At 55.0% G+C, this 12125-nt stretch overlaps 1 long non-coding RNA gene across 1 annotated transcript; it reads left to right on the top strand.

The window, feature by feature from the left end:
- The first annotated feature begins 2977 nt into the window (after positions 1 to 2977).
- LOC129495402 (uncharacterized) lies at positions 2978 to 11730 on the top strand. The gene is made up of 3 exons (XR_008661526.1): positions 2978 to 3366; positions 10867 to 11021; positions 11332 to 11730. It is a non-coding gene; the product is annotated as an uncharacterized LOC129495402 (long non-coding RNA).
- Positions 11731 to 12125: the final 395 nt, after the last annotated feature.

Raw genomic sequence — 12125 nt, 5'->3', positions numbered from 1 at the left:
GCGGGCGGGGCGGGACGGCGGCCCCGGCCCAGGAGGCGAAGACGACGGCCCCGCAATTCGCGCTCCGGCACCGGCTTCCACCCGCCGCCCGGCCCGCGCCCACTTCCGGGACAGCGTCTGACGTCGCGTGACGCCGCGTGACGCCGCGTGTGTGCGTCGCTGGGCCCGCGGGTAAACACACACCCACGCGGGAGACGCGGCGCCGGCCGCGGGTGCCCGGAGCGCCCTGGGAACGAGCGTGTGGGGCCGGCCGGGCGGGAACGCTGTGGCCACGCCCCATGGGCCCCGGGAACGCCGACGGCGAGGGGCTGCGGTCCCGGCGTGCAGCGCGCGCCCGCGCTGCCCAGAAACCCCGGCATGCACTGCGACTTCCCGGCATGCCGCGCGCGCCCCCTGTCCCACAGTTCCCCTGGTGCACCAAAGCCCGGGGGTCGTTAAACTAGGAGTCCCGGCATGCAGCGCGGGCCGCCGTCCGCAGCGTAGTCCCGCGCCGAGGCCCGTTGCGAAGAGACTACGAGTCCCGGCAGACAGCGCGAGCATCGGAGCGCCACAGTCCCGGCGTGCCGTGCGCAGTGCGGGGTCAGAGGGCGCTGGCCCCCGGCACCGCCAGGGCTGCGCGGGGGGAGGCCCGCGGAGTTGCGGAGGAGAGGAACCGGGTTGGGGGCGGTCGCGACCTTCGGCGATTTCTGAGGCCGGGCCGCTGGGGCGAGAGGGCACGGGCGGAGGGTCAGGCTTCCCTGGCCCCCGCAGCCTCCGGGCCGCGCTCAGCGACTGTGCGGGGACGGGGCGCTCCACCCTGATCTGGGCTCCGTGCTCGTCCACGTGAGGTGTCGTGGTGACCGGACCTGCGGGGCCGTGACCTGTCCCCGCGGGGTGCCAGCCCCCGTCCTGCCGGCCGCCGCCGCCGCCGCGCTGACCGCTCGGGTCCGCGGCCGTGCCCGGCTGCTTTCCTGCCCACGCCACACCTTGTGTCCCCCGGCTCGCCCCCTGCTGTCCCCCCGCTGTCTCCCGGCTCCCCCCCCGCTCTCCGCTGTCCCCCCACTGTCTCCCGGCCACCCCCCCAGTGTCCCCCCGCTGTCCCCCGGCTCCCCCCCCGCTCTCCGCTGTCCCCCCACTGTCTCCCGGCCACCCCCCCAGTGTCCCCCCGCTGTCCCCCGGCTCCCCCCCCGCTCTCCGCTGTCCCCCCACTGTCTCCCGGCCACCCCCCCAGTGTCCCCCCGCTGTCCCCCGGCTCCCCCCCCCGCTCTCCGCTGTCCCCCCACTGTCTCCCGGCCACCCCCCCAGTGTCCCCCCGCTGTCCCCCGGCTCCCCCCCGCTCTCCGCTGTCCCCCCACTGTCTCCCGGCCACCCCCCCAGTGTCCCCCCGCTGTCCCCCGGCTCCCCCCCCGCTCTCCGCTGTCCCCCCACTGTCTCCCGGCCACCCCCCCAGTGTCCCCCCGCTGTCCCCCGGCTCCCCCCCCGCTCTCCGCTGTCCCCCCACTGTCTCCCGGCCACCCCCCCGGTGTCCCCCCGCTGTCCCCCGGCTCCCCCCCCGCTCTCCGCTGTCCCCCCACTGTCTCCCGGCCACCCCCCCAGTGTCCCCCCGCTGTCCCCCGGCTCCCCCCCCCGCTCTCCGCTGTCCCCCCACTGTCTCCCGGCCACCCCCCCAGTGTCCCCCCGCTGTCCCCCGGCTCCCCCCCCGCTCTCCGCTGTCCCCCCACTGTCTCCCGGCCACCCCCCCAGTGTCCCCCCGCTGTCCCCCGGCTCCCCCCCCGCTCTCCGCTGTCCCCCCACTGTCTCCCGGCCACCCCCCCAGTGTCCCCCCGCTGTCCCCCGGCTCCCCCCCCCGCTCTCCGCTGTCCCCCCACTGTCTCCCGGCCACCCCCCCAGTGTCCCCCCGCTGTCCCCCGGCTCCCCCCCCGCTCTCCGCTGTCCCCCCACTGTCTCCCGGCCACCCCCCCAGTGTCCCCCCGCTGTCCCCCGGCTCCCCCCCCGCTCTCCGCTGTCCCCCCACTGTCTCCCGGCCACCCCCCCCGGTGTCCCCCCGCTGTCCCCCGGCTCCCCCCCCGCTCTCCGCTGTCCCCCCACTGTCTCCCGGCCACCCCCCCAGTGTCCCCCCGCTGTCCCCCGGCTCCCCCCCCCCGCTCTCCGCTGTCCCCCCACTGTCTCCCGGCCACCCCCCCAGTGTCCCCCCGCTGTCCCCCGGCTCCCCCCCCGCTCTCCGCTGTCCCCCCACTGTCTCCCGGCCACCCCCCCAGTGTCCCCCCGCTGTCCCCCGGCTCCCCCCCCCGCTCTCCGCTGTCCCCCCACTGTCTCCCGGCCACCCCCCCAGTGTCCCCCCGCTGTCCCCCGGCTCCCCCCCCCGCTCTCCGCTGTCCCCCCACTGTCTCCCGGCCACCCCCCAGTGTCCCCCCGCTGTCCCCCGGCTGCCCCCCCCCCGCTCTCCGCTGTCCCCCCACCCCCACCCCCGGTGTCCCCCCGCAGTCCCCCGGCTCCCCCCCCCCCGCTCTCCGCTGTCCCCCCACCCCCCCCGGTGTCCCCCCGCAGTCCCCCGGCTCCCCCCCACCGCTCTCCGCTGTCCCCCCACTGTCTCCCGGCCACCCCCCCCCGGTGTCCCCCCGCTGTCCCCCGGCTCCCCCCCCCACTCTCCGCTCTCCGCTGTCCCCCCACTGTCTCCCGGCCACCCCCCCAGTGTCCCCCCGCTGTCCCCCGGCTCGCCTCCCTGCTATCTGCCCGTCCCCCCTCTATCTGCCTCCCCCCCGCTGTCCCCCCACTGTCTCCCGGCCATCACCCCCCCCCCCCCCGTGTACCCTGGCTGGCCTCCCTGCTATCTGCCCATCCCCGGCCCCCCTCTATCTGCCCCCCCCGCTGTCCCCCCACTGTCTCCCGGCCATCTCCCCGCCCCCGTGTACCCTGGCTCGCCTCCCTGCTATCTGCCCGTCCCCGGCCCCCCCTCTACCTGCCCCCCCCCCGCTGTCCCCCCACTGTCTCCCGGCCACCCCGTGTCCCCCGCTGTCCTCCCTGCTGCCCCCCGTTGTACCACTGGCCATCCTCCCGCTACCCCCATTGCTGTTCCCCAGTTGGATGTCAGCTGACCCAACAGGGAGGGAAGCTGGAGGAAGCAGCAGCTTAGGGCTGAGAGCACACACCAGGGCCCCCCCCCGCCCCCGCACTGCAGGATGGGTGGGTGTCGTGTCCAGGGGACCCCTGGAACCAAGCGGGACCGTCAGGAATCGGAAGAGCAAACTACACAGGGAGTGCAGGGGCAGGAAACACCGACTACAGCAGGAGTAGACCGCACAGGAGGCGGTGGAGAAACCCTGCAAAACCAGAAGCCAGTTGGTTGGAAAGGCGGACAAATGACCAGACTTTGAGTGGATTGACCAGGTGAAAGGGAGGGAAACTTTGGTGATGTCAGGAATGATTTACAGAAATAAAGATGATGATGAGGGAATAAGGTGGACAACTGCATACCAACAGATTAGGTGATTTAAGTGAAATGGATAAATTCCTGGAAAAACAAAAATACAGAAATTGAGGAAGAAACAAAACATGAGTAGGCCTGTAACAGGCAAATAGAAGGAGCCTCACTTTCTCCAAATATTACTCCAAGGAGCCTTCCAGAGCACAAGTTCTTTGTCCCTGGTCCCCACCGATGACCCTCCAGTAGTCTCTGGAAGCTTCCTTCCAGCCCTGAGTCCTCCGGCATGGCCAGGTGTTGAGGGAGGCCATGGAGGGAGTGTGGTGGCTGTTTTCCTCTGGTTGCCTGAGCAGCAGGTGTGCCGCCCTAAGACAAGTGCCGTTTTTCTGGAATTAACACCGGGTAGCCGCGTGCCAAGAGTATTTCCTATTCACAGGATTTTGCTTTTATTTTTTTTTAAATTTTTATTTATTTATTATAGTCAGAGAGAGAGAGAGAGGCAGAGACACAGGCAGAGGGAGAAGCAGGCTCCATGCACCGGGAGCCCGACGTGGGATTCGATCCCGGGTCTCCAGGATCGCGCCCTGGGCCAAAGGCAGGCGCCAAACCGCTGCGCCACCCAGGGATCCCTATTCACAGGATTTTGATCCTGACCTTAGAGCAACACGTTTTCCTTATCATGGTGACGAGGGGCTGCTGGCTCTTCCCAACCCTAGTCTGCAGGAGAAGAGCCCCTCGCAAGCTCCACTTTAGCTCCCTGGTGGCAGTGCCACCTTCATGGTGTTCTGATTCCCGAATCCTCTTCTGATGAGAGGAGGTGACCCTTGAACCCCTCACCATCCTCAGGCCACTCCAGCTGTCATGGGAACCTGCTTTTTCAGGCTCTGGCTGGTGCACCTTCTCCAGCCCATCCCCTCTCCCAGTCTCACCCCAAACAGCCCCAGAAGCCTCAGGAGGTTCCAAAGAGTCTTCTGCACTCCTGCGGCTTGTGTCCCAGGGGGACCCTCAGGATTCACTCTTCCCCCTCGCTCCCTCCCATGTGGTCTGCAGGCCTGGTGCCCTCTGTGGACTTCTCAGAGGCACCACGTGCAGCCCGTATGGGCTGTCCTGGGAGCTCGCTAGCACCAAATGTGGATGCCTGCAGCCCCAACAGCCCAGTCTACCTTGTGTGGGCATGTGGGGGAGGGGCTGGTGGCCTCCAGTCCACCAAGAACTGAAGGGGGGGGTGGCGGTAGGGAGTGTGGCTCAGTCCGTGTCTGCTTTCAAGCCTGTTGAAGGAAGACTTCCCATGTAGGCCCTTGTTGCTCCAGGAAGCTTGTCTCCCAGGCCTGGCCTCACCCCTAGGATGTGCGGCCCCCCCGGGGGACGAGAGGCAGGCATCCCAAGAGAGCCAGCCTGCATTCCGGCTTCTCTGTTTCCATCCTCCCCCTCCCCCACCCGAGTGTCTTCACTGGGGTTTCTCCACCCTTGCCCTAAGCTCAGGCTTCCCGATTCATTAGCTGTCTCAGGGACCCGAGGGGCCACAGAGGGCGGTTTGCTGAGGACCAGCTCCACCCCCTGGGATTTTCTGTTTTTCAGCCCGCTTAGTGTCCAGAGCAGTCTGGTGTTTGCAGTTGGCCATGTCCCCCAAGCTCTTGGGGCAGGAGCAGGGGCTGCTCTCTACCTGCGTCATCCTTCCTGGGGAGGACCGGGAACAGGATCGTGGCAGAAGGGGAACGGGCATCCCCCACAAGGACCCCGGATGGGGGCTCTGGGGAATCCCGTGATGGAGTCCTGTATGGCAAGAAGGGAGCAGGGCTAGGATGCTTAAGATCCCTGACTTAGTTGGTTTTGGAGTGGCCCGAGCTTACTTGCTGGGTGGGAGAGCCACCCTTGCAGGCAGTGGGTAGTTACCACACACCTTTGGGCAAATGTGCTCAGGCAGTGCTGGCTGCTGAGGGGTGGGGGTGGGGGTGAGGGGCCTGCAGAGAAAGCCCCGGCCCCAGGGCATCCCTACGGATGGCAGTGGTTGTTGAAGTGTCTGAGCTACAACCAGCAGTGCATCACTTGCTGGGCAGGTTAGTGAGATGAGGAGTCACAGCTGCCCCCAGAAGGGAGGCGGAGAGGTGCGTGCAGATCCGGTGGGTTCCCTGGGAGCATGTCCCCCAGGAGTGGTCGTGTCCCCCCCCCCCCCCCCCCCCCCCCCCCGAGCATGCCAGATGGGAGCTGCCAGGGTGCAGGGGTGAGCCGCCAGTAGGTGGGGGTGCAGGGCTGGCATGTGGGCTCCAGGGACAGCGGGGTGGCCTAGCAGGCGCCGAGGAAGGGGGTGCAGGCAGAGAAGGGGGCGCCGGCAGGGCAGCCAGTGGTGGCACAGGCCGAGGAGAGTTCACAAGAAACCAGGCCAGGTGTGGCGGTGGGGGGAGTGGGATGGGGCCTGAGCAGGGTTTGCAGAGGGAGGCGGGGTTAATGGGCAGTGTGGGGGGGGGGGCGGGGGGGCAAGCACAGGTGAGCCTCACAGATTCGTTTGTACCCAGGGGTAAGCTTTAACAGCCTTTAGTGGGATCTCTCTTCCTCTGTTCACTCCTCCCATTAAAAATTATCTAAATTAAGCAGACAAATCTTGTGTTTAACCCTAAAACCAGCCCATCAGCCAACCTGCAATCTCCAGCATTACCAGTGCTGTTAGGACTGCCTGCGCTCTCCATTGTCCTCCCACCCCCTTAATCCCCTCAACTTGGCATGTGCTCTGCTGCCTCCATGGGGGCTTTGCTGCATGCATGTGGAGGGATGCTCAAAGTACTGTGTGGCTATGCTTGCTTTTGAGGTTTATAAAAGCGCATCACACATATATGGGGAGTTTGTGGTCTCTGAATGGCCTTTTCATTCATCGCTATGTATCTAGAATTCATATTTCTTTATGGGTTTATTGTTCATTATGACTTCTATTTAATAGCTCATGTGGGAAGCTGACAAGATGTATTTAACCTTCTCTTGCAGATGGACCTTTGGGTGGTTTGGGATTCTTTTTTTTTTTTTTTTTTTTGGTTTGGGATTCTTACGAAAAGTGCTGCACGTGTCCTGGTGCCCCTGAGCTAGAGTCTGAGGGTGGAGCTGCTCTGTCCCAGGGTCAGCAAGTGCGGGTTTACTGGGCAACACCAAACCACTTTCCCACAGGGCTGTCTCACTTTGTACTTCCACTGCACCCTGGGTGGCTCTGCAGGTCTGGGTGAAGATCTGTGGTCTCCCAATGGCCATCTGCCCAAATCATTGTTCCTATTGTTTTCTTGCCCTTCATGCTTTATCTTCTCTGACTTAACCTGTTCATGTTGATGGCTCATTTTTCTATTGGGTTGTCTTCTTATTGATTTGTAGAAGCTCCTCATGGCTTCTGATTACCTTTGTTTATATGTTACCCACATCATCTATCAATTTTTGCCTTGTCCTTTTCATTATCTGTATGAAATCTTTTGATGAACAGAAGTTCTTCATTTTAGGAATGCATTGCCTAATCTGGGATTATAAAGATAGCTTCCTTTTTTTTACTTCTTAAAATCTGTAAATCTTTGCCTTTCACAGCTAAGACTTTAAATAATACGAAATGGATGTTTTGTATATGGTGCAAGGCAGTGATCAGATGTCTTTCCCACGGGGGTAGCCAGTTCCAGCCCTGTGTATAGAAGAGCTTATCCTGTTTTCATTGATCTGTGATGCCTCTCTGGAATTCAGTAAGTCTCTAGAGATGCACGAGCCTATTTTGGACTTTCTGTTCTGCTCTATCCTTGAACTTCTATAGCTTCACAATAAGTCATGGTATCTGGGAAGTTTCTTCACATGTTTTGTGGATATTTTGGCCTTTGTTTTTTCATAAATTTTAAAATTAGTGTGTCAGTTTTATTGATAAAACTTGTTAGAGTTTTGATCTGACCTGTTTGGAGTCTGTAAATCAATTAGGGGAGAAGTGACATTTTTGTGACTTGGATTGTCTCGTCCATAAACTCAGTATATCAGTCTGTTTATTTAGGTTCTCTTTAATGTCTGCTAATAAGATTTTAATGATTTTCTCCATTTAGGACTTGCACATTTTTTTGTTAGATCTATTCCTAGTTTATTTTTTTGCTGACACTTCTGTTTTTACATGAAACTTAAAAAAAAAAGAAAACACTCCAACCTTTTCTGGTTGATTGTTGCTGGCATATAAAAATGCAATAGATTTTTGTGAGCTGATGTTAAACTTGTTAATCTTTCAAAAAGTTTTTTATGTTAAATTCATTAATTTAGGTGAATTCATTAATTTAATGAATTCATTCATTCATTTAATTTCCTTTTTGAGGAAAACTTCAATGACATAAATGTCCTTTCAAGCATTACTTCTGCTTCATTTCACATTTTGATATGCAATCTTCCTACTGTCAATCATGCAGTTATTCTTTTGTATTCACCATGATTTTTTTTAAAGATTTTATTTATTTATTCATGAGAGACACAGAGAGAGAGAGAGGCAGAGACACAGGGAGAGGGAGAAGCAGGCTCCATGCAGGAAGCCCGACGTGGGACTCAATTCTGGGACCCTGGGATCATGACATGAGCCAAAGGCAGACATTCAACTGCTGAGCCCTGTAGGCATCCCCACCATGATCTTTTTCTTTGACAAATCAGTTATTGAGAAGTGTATTTAAAAATGTCCACATGCATGGGGATTTTTCTCCCATCTTTTTATGGTTGATTTCTAAATTAATAGCATTATAGTCAGATAACATAATCTGAATGATATAATTTTTTTTGAAATTTAATGCAATTGGCATAATTCCAGCATCAGGTTAATATGTGCTTCAAAAGAATGTGTATTTTTCCCGTATTTGATTCAGGATTCTAGATCTACCCAATCAATAAAGCTAACGTGTCATTCAAATCTTCTAAGTTTACATATTTTTTTGTTTGACCAAGCAATGGTTGAGAGAGAAGTTGAAATCTCTTCTATGGTTGTGAATTTGCCAATCTCTCCCTGTAGCTTTATTAACTGTGTGTGTGTGCATGTGTGTGTTTGTGTATGTGTGTACATGTTTGTGTGCAGGTTGGTGTATGTGTGCACGCATTTGTGTGTGTGTGTGTGTGGAGGGGGAGAGGCTGTTATTAAAAGAATACAAATTTAGAATTTTTATATCCTTCATCAATTGAACCTTTTTCGTTGTGTGGAGCCCTCTCTCTGTACCCTGAACAATGCTTATCCCTTAAAATGTTTTTGTCTGAAGTAACATGACTATCATAACTTTCTTTTAATAAATATTTGCCTGGTATATTCTTCATTTTTACTTTTAATGTTTGTGTACCTTACATTTAGATATTTATGCTATAAACAACATGTAGCTAGACTTCTATGGTTTATTCTCACACTATCAGCTGCAAGTCCAAGATGTTCATATTTACCTCATGTTTCTTTTTTTTTTAAGATTTTATTTATTTATTCATGACAGACACACACACAGAGAGGCAGAGACATAGGCAGAGGGAGAGGGAGAAGCAGACTCCCCTCAGGGAGCCTCATGTGGGACTAATCCTGAACTCCAGGGTAACGCCCTGAGCTGAAAGCAGAGCTTAACCGCTGAGCCATCCAGGCGTCCCTTAACCTCATGTTTCTAGGGGTATATTTTCCCCTTTATTATCTCTTCTCCCCCTTTGGTGATATATTTGGTATATTGACATCTGCTTTTCTGTTTATTTTATTTTTTCTTACTCTATTTTTATGCTTTTGCTTATCACCATTGAAATTCCTAACTTAATGTAAAGTTAATATTGCAATTTCTTTGCAAACAATATATAGATCTTAAAGGACTTATTATTATAGATCTTAAAGGACCTTGGCACTTCTCTAGACTTACATGCTGAAATTGTCCAGTATTTTGGTTCTGCATTTTTACATCCCCAAATTAGGTACTCTTACTATTTGTTGACAATGTTTGCTTTTATTTGATGTATATTTATCAGTTTATTTGCTCACCATTTTTTCTTATATTTCGTCTTCCTTTTTTTTAAGTAACAACTAATTTTTAGGAAGAGAAACATTCCAATGAGAAGAAACTTTCTGTTGAAATAAGGGCTAGCTATCATATATCTAAAATGTTCGTGTAACATCACTTACTTATGACACGTGGACATACATGCGCCCCATCAGCAGCCTGCTCATGCATCGGTGCTCACTCTCTTGGAGGTTCCAAGGTTACGGCGGAGGGAAACTGTTTATCTGAGAACGTCTTATTTTGCTCTTGTTGAGGAAGGCTAGCATTGGCCAACGTAGAGCCATCAGGCAGCAGAGATCTGTCTTGTTAGAAGACGTTTCCCGTTGGATTCTGGTTTCCCTGCTTTGTTGAAGGCCTGTCAGTCTGGTCCTTGTGACTTTGTTGGTGACCTGTCTTCTCTTTGCTGTTGATGTTCTCTCATTTCATTGCCATCAGTGTAGGGGTGAGTTTCTTTTCCTGTATTCTGTTTAGGATGTATTTTAGATTCATGACTTTCATTAGTTCTTGAAGTTCTAACGAATTATGTCTTTAAATACTTCTTCCCTTCTAGTTGTATGGAAATCTGAATGGATCAGTATTTGTTAAACCTTCTTGTGCTGTAACATCTGTTCAATCTTTGTTACATTTTCCTTCTTCCCATGTCTCTGTTCAGCACTAGGTGCATTTTTTTCTGATGTGCCTCCAGTTTATTAGCCTCCCTTTGTCCGTGTGTAATCTGCTGTCTAACTCATCTTTTGAGGCTTCAAAAATCATAGTCTTCACTAATGAAAGCTGTATTTGGATATTTTTCAAATATGTATGTTCATTTATTGTCTGTTTTTACTTGCTCATTTATTTTGGTAATTCTTTCTTTTTCCCTTAATACTTTACACCTAATTTTTAAGATTCTGAGTCTGATCCTTTAAATAATTGATATGATTGTGGGTTTGTCTGTTTTGTTTGTTATTCCTACTGACTCAGTTCATGTACATGGTTTCCTCTCCCGGTTGGTGCTGTTTGTGAGCTTGTGTTCAGTTGACAGTCATCTGTGGGAACATGGTGACCACTATGGCCAGAGCCAGAGGGCCTGCGGTGGGTACTTCCACATCCTTGCGGGCAGGGGTCTGGAGTCACCTGTGCTGCTGACCCTCCCCACCTCCACAACCCCAAGCCATCCTGATTCCGGCAGGTTCCCTGAGGGCACCCCACTCTTTGTATTTTCCCACTCTCCTTCCCTGCCCTGGATCCAGTTCAGGAGGGTCTCCCTGGCTTGGGAATCTTCAGGATGCCCCTGCTACTTTTAAACCCAGTTCTGGCATGAAAATCAAGTCCTAGAATCTAATTGTTTTGTAGTGTGAGGGCCCTTCATAGTGTCTCCATGGCCCTCCTGCCTGGAGTAGAAGTCTCCTTTCTGATTTTTCTTTATTTGTATTTAACTGGATCAGAGAGACCAACAGGGAACTCCCTCGCCTATTTTTTGGCCTGTTTTCCCAGATGCAGCACTGGCCCAGGAGGAGCTGTCAGCTCCCAGTCCCTTCTATTTGAATGAAGGGCTGAGTGAAAGGTGGAGACAGGAATGCGCCCGCGTGGGAAGGAGAGACACTGTCACAGAAGAGTTTTCAGCCACTCGGAGACTGGGGCTCTGGGAGGTAAGGAGCCTGTGGACAGATGAGGCACCTGGGTATGGGATGATCCTGTGTGATGGGTTAACTTGACGACACTTGCGCTTCACCACATAAGATACAAGCCAGTTAGACGTGCCCTTATCCACCGCGTGGGCCCTGGGACCATCCGGGCCTCCAGCTGCACCCGGACACTCCCCTGGGCTTGGCTGCCCAGCACTGCCACTAGAATGGCTCTTCCAGAAGAGAGGACAATGAAAACAGATGCATTTTGGCTAAAAGGAACATGCTACCTTTATGTTTTGTGTTTTTTTGTTGTTGTTGTTTCTTTTTTAAGGGAACCACTAGTACACACTGTGTGAATTGTGGAAGGGGACAGACAGCCGGGAGATGGGAAATGGCCCTGGTGGCCCCTGGGAGAAGGCAGGTGCTGCTGGTGAAAGCGGCTGGTATGTGCATGCCAGTCTGGGCAGGGGCTAGCACACCTGCCTTTCGACTGTCAATCATAGACCCACAAGCTGACGGGAAGGGAGCGTCGTCAGCATCAGGACCCACGCTCAGGGCCTGTGGAAGTCCAGACTGCATCAGGCAGCTCCTTTCTGGGAGCGACCAGGTAACTGCGGCAGCAAATAGGCCCCGACGCTTCCTGCTCTTTGTCCTTGTTGTTCATGCTTCCCAGCAGAGGGAGATGCTGTAAAGTCTGGGGTTAGTTCCGCAGGAGCATCTATGGATTATGATCTGGTGACAGCCCAGGGGATGAGAGGGCCTGGTTGGTCTCAGATTCCCCCCAGGTGTGTTCCTCACGGCAGGGAGATGTAGCTCTGGGGGCTTGCACTGCCCCTATGGCTTAGGCTTAACTTTTAAAATTATTATTTCAAGTCAGGTGTGAATAAAACATACTTTAGAATGAATCTGATTCTCCAAGCCCCAAGTTTTCATTTGAAACCCTGCTTTATCAGGTTCAGATCTGGGTAGTAAGCCTTTCTCCTAGGCCAAGAGCCTGCAGGCAGCTTCAGTATTCCCAGTTCCGCGGTGGTTACCCTAGAGCCCCCCAGCGCCGCATAGGGTGAGCACACCGACAGCCCCAATGTACCCCCTGCAGCCCAGTGGGTTTACTCTGCCCTGGCAATG

Source organism: Nyctereutes procyonoides, unplaced genomic scaffold, assembly GCF_905146905.1.
Source record: "Nyctereutes procyonoides isolate TBG_1078 unplaced genomic scaffold, NYPRO_anot_genome, whole genome shotgun sequence".
NCBI lineage: Eukaryota > Metazoa > Chordata > Mammalia > Carnivora > Canidae > Nyctereutes > Nyctereutes procyonoides.
Note: the sequence above shows the minus strand (reverse complement) of the source record. Positions and strands in the feature narration are given on the sequence as shown.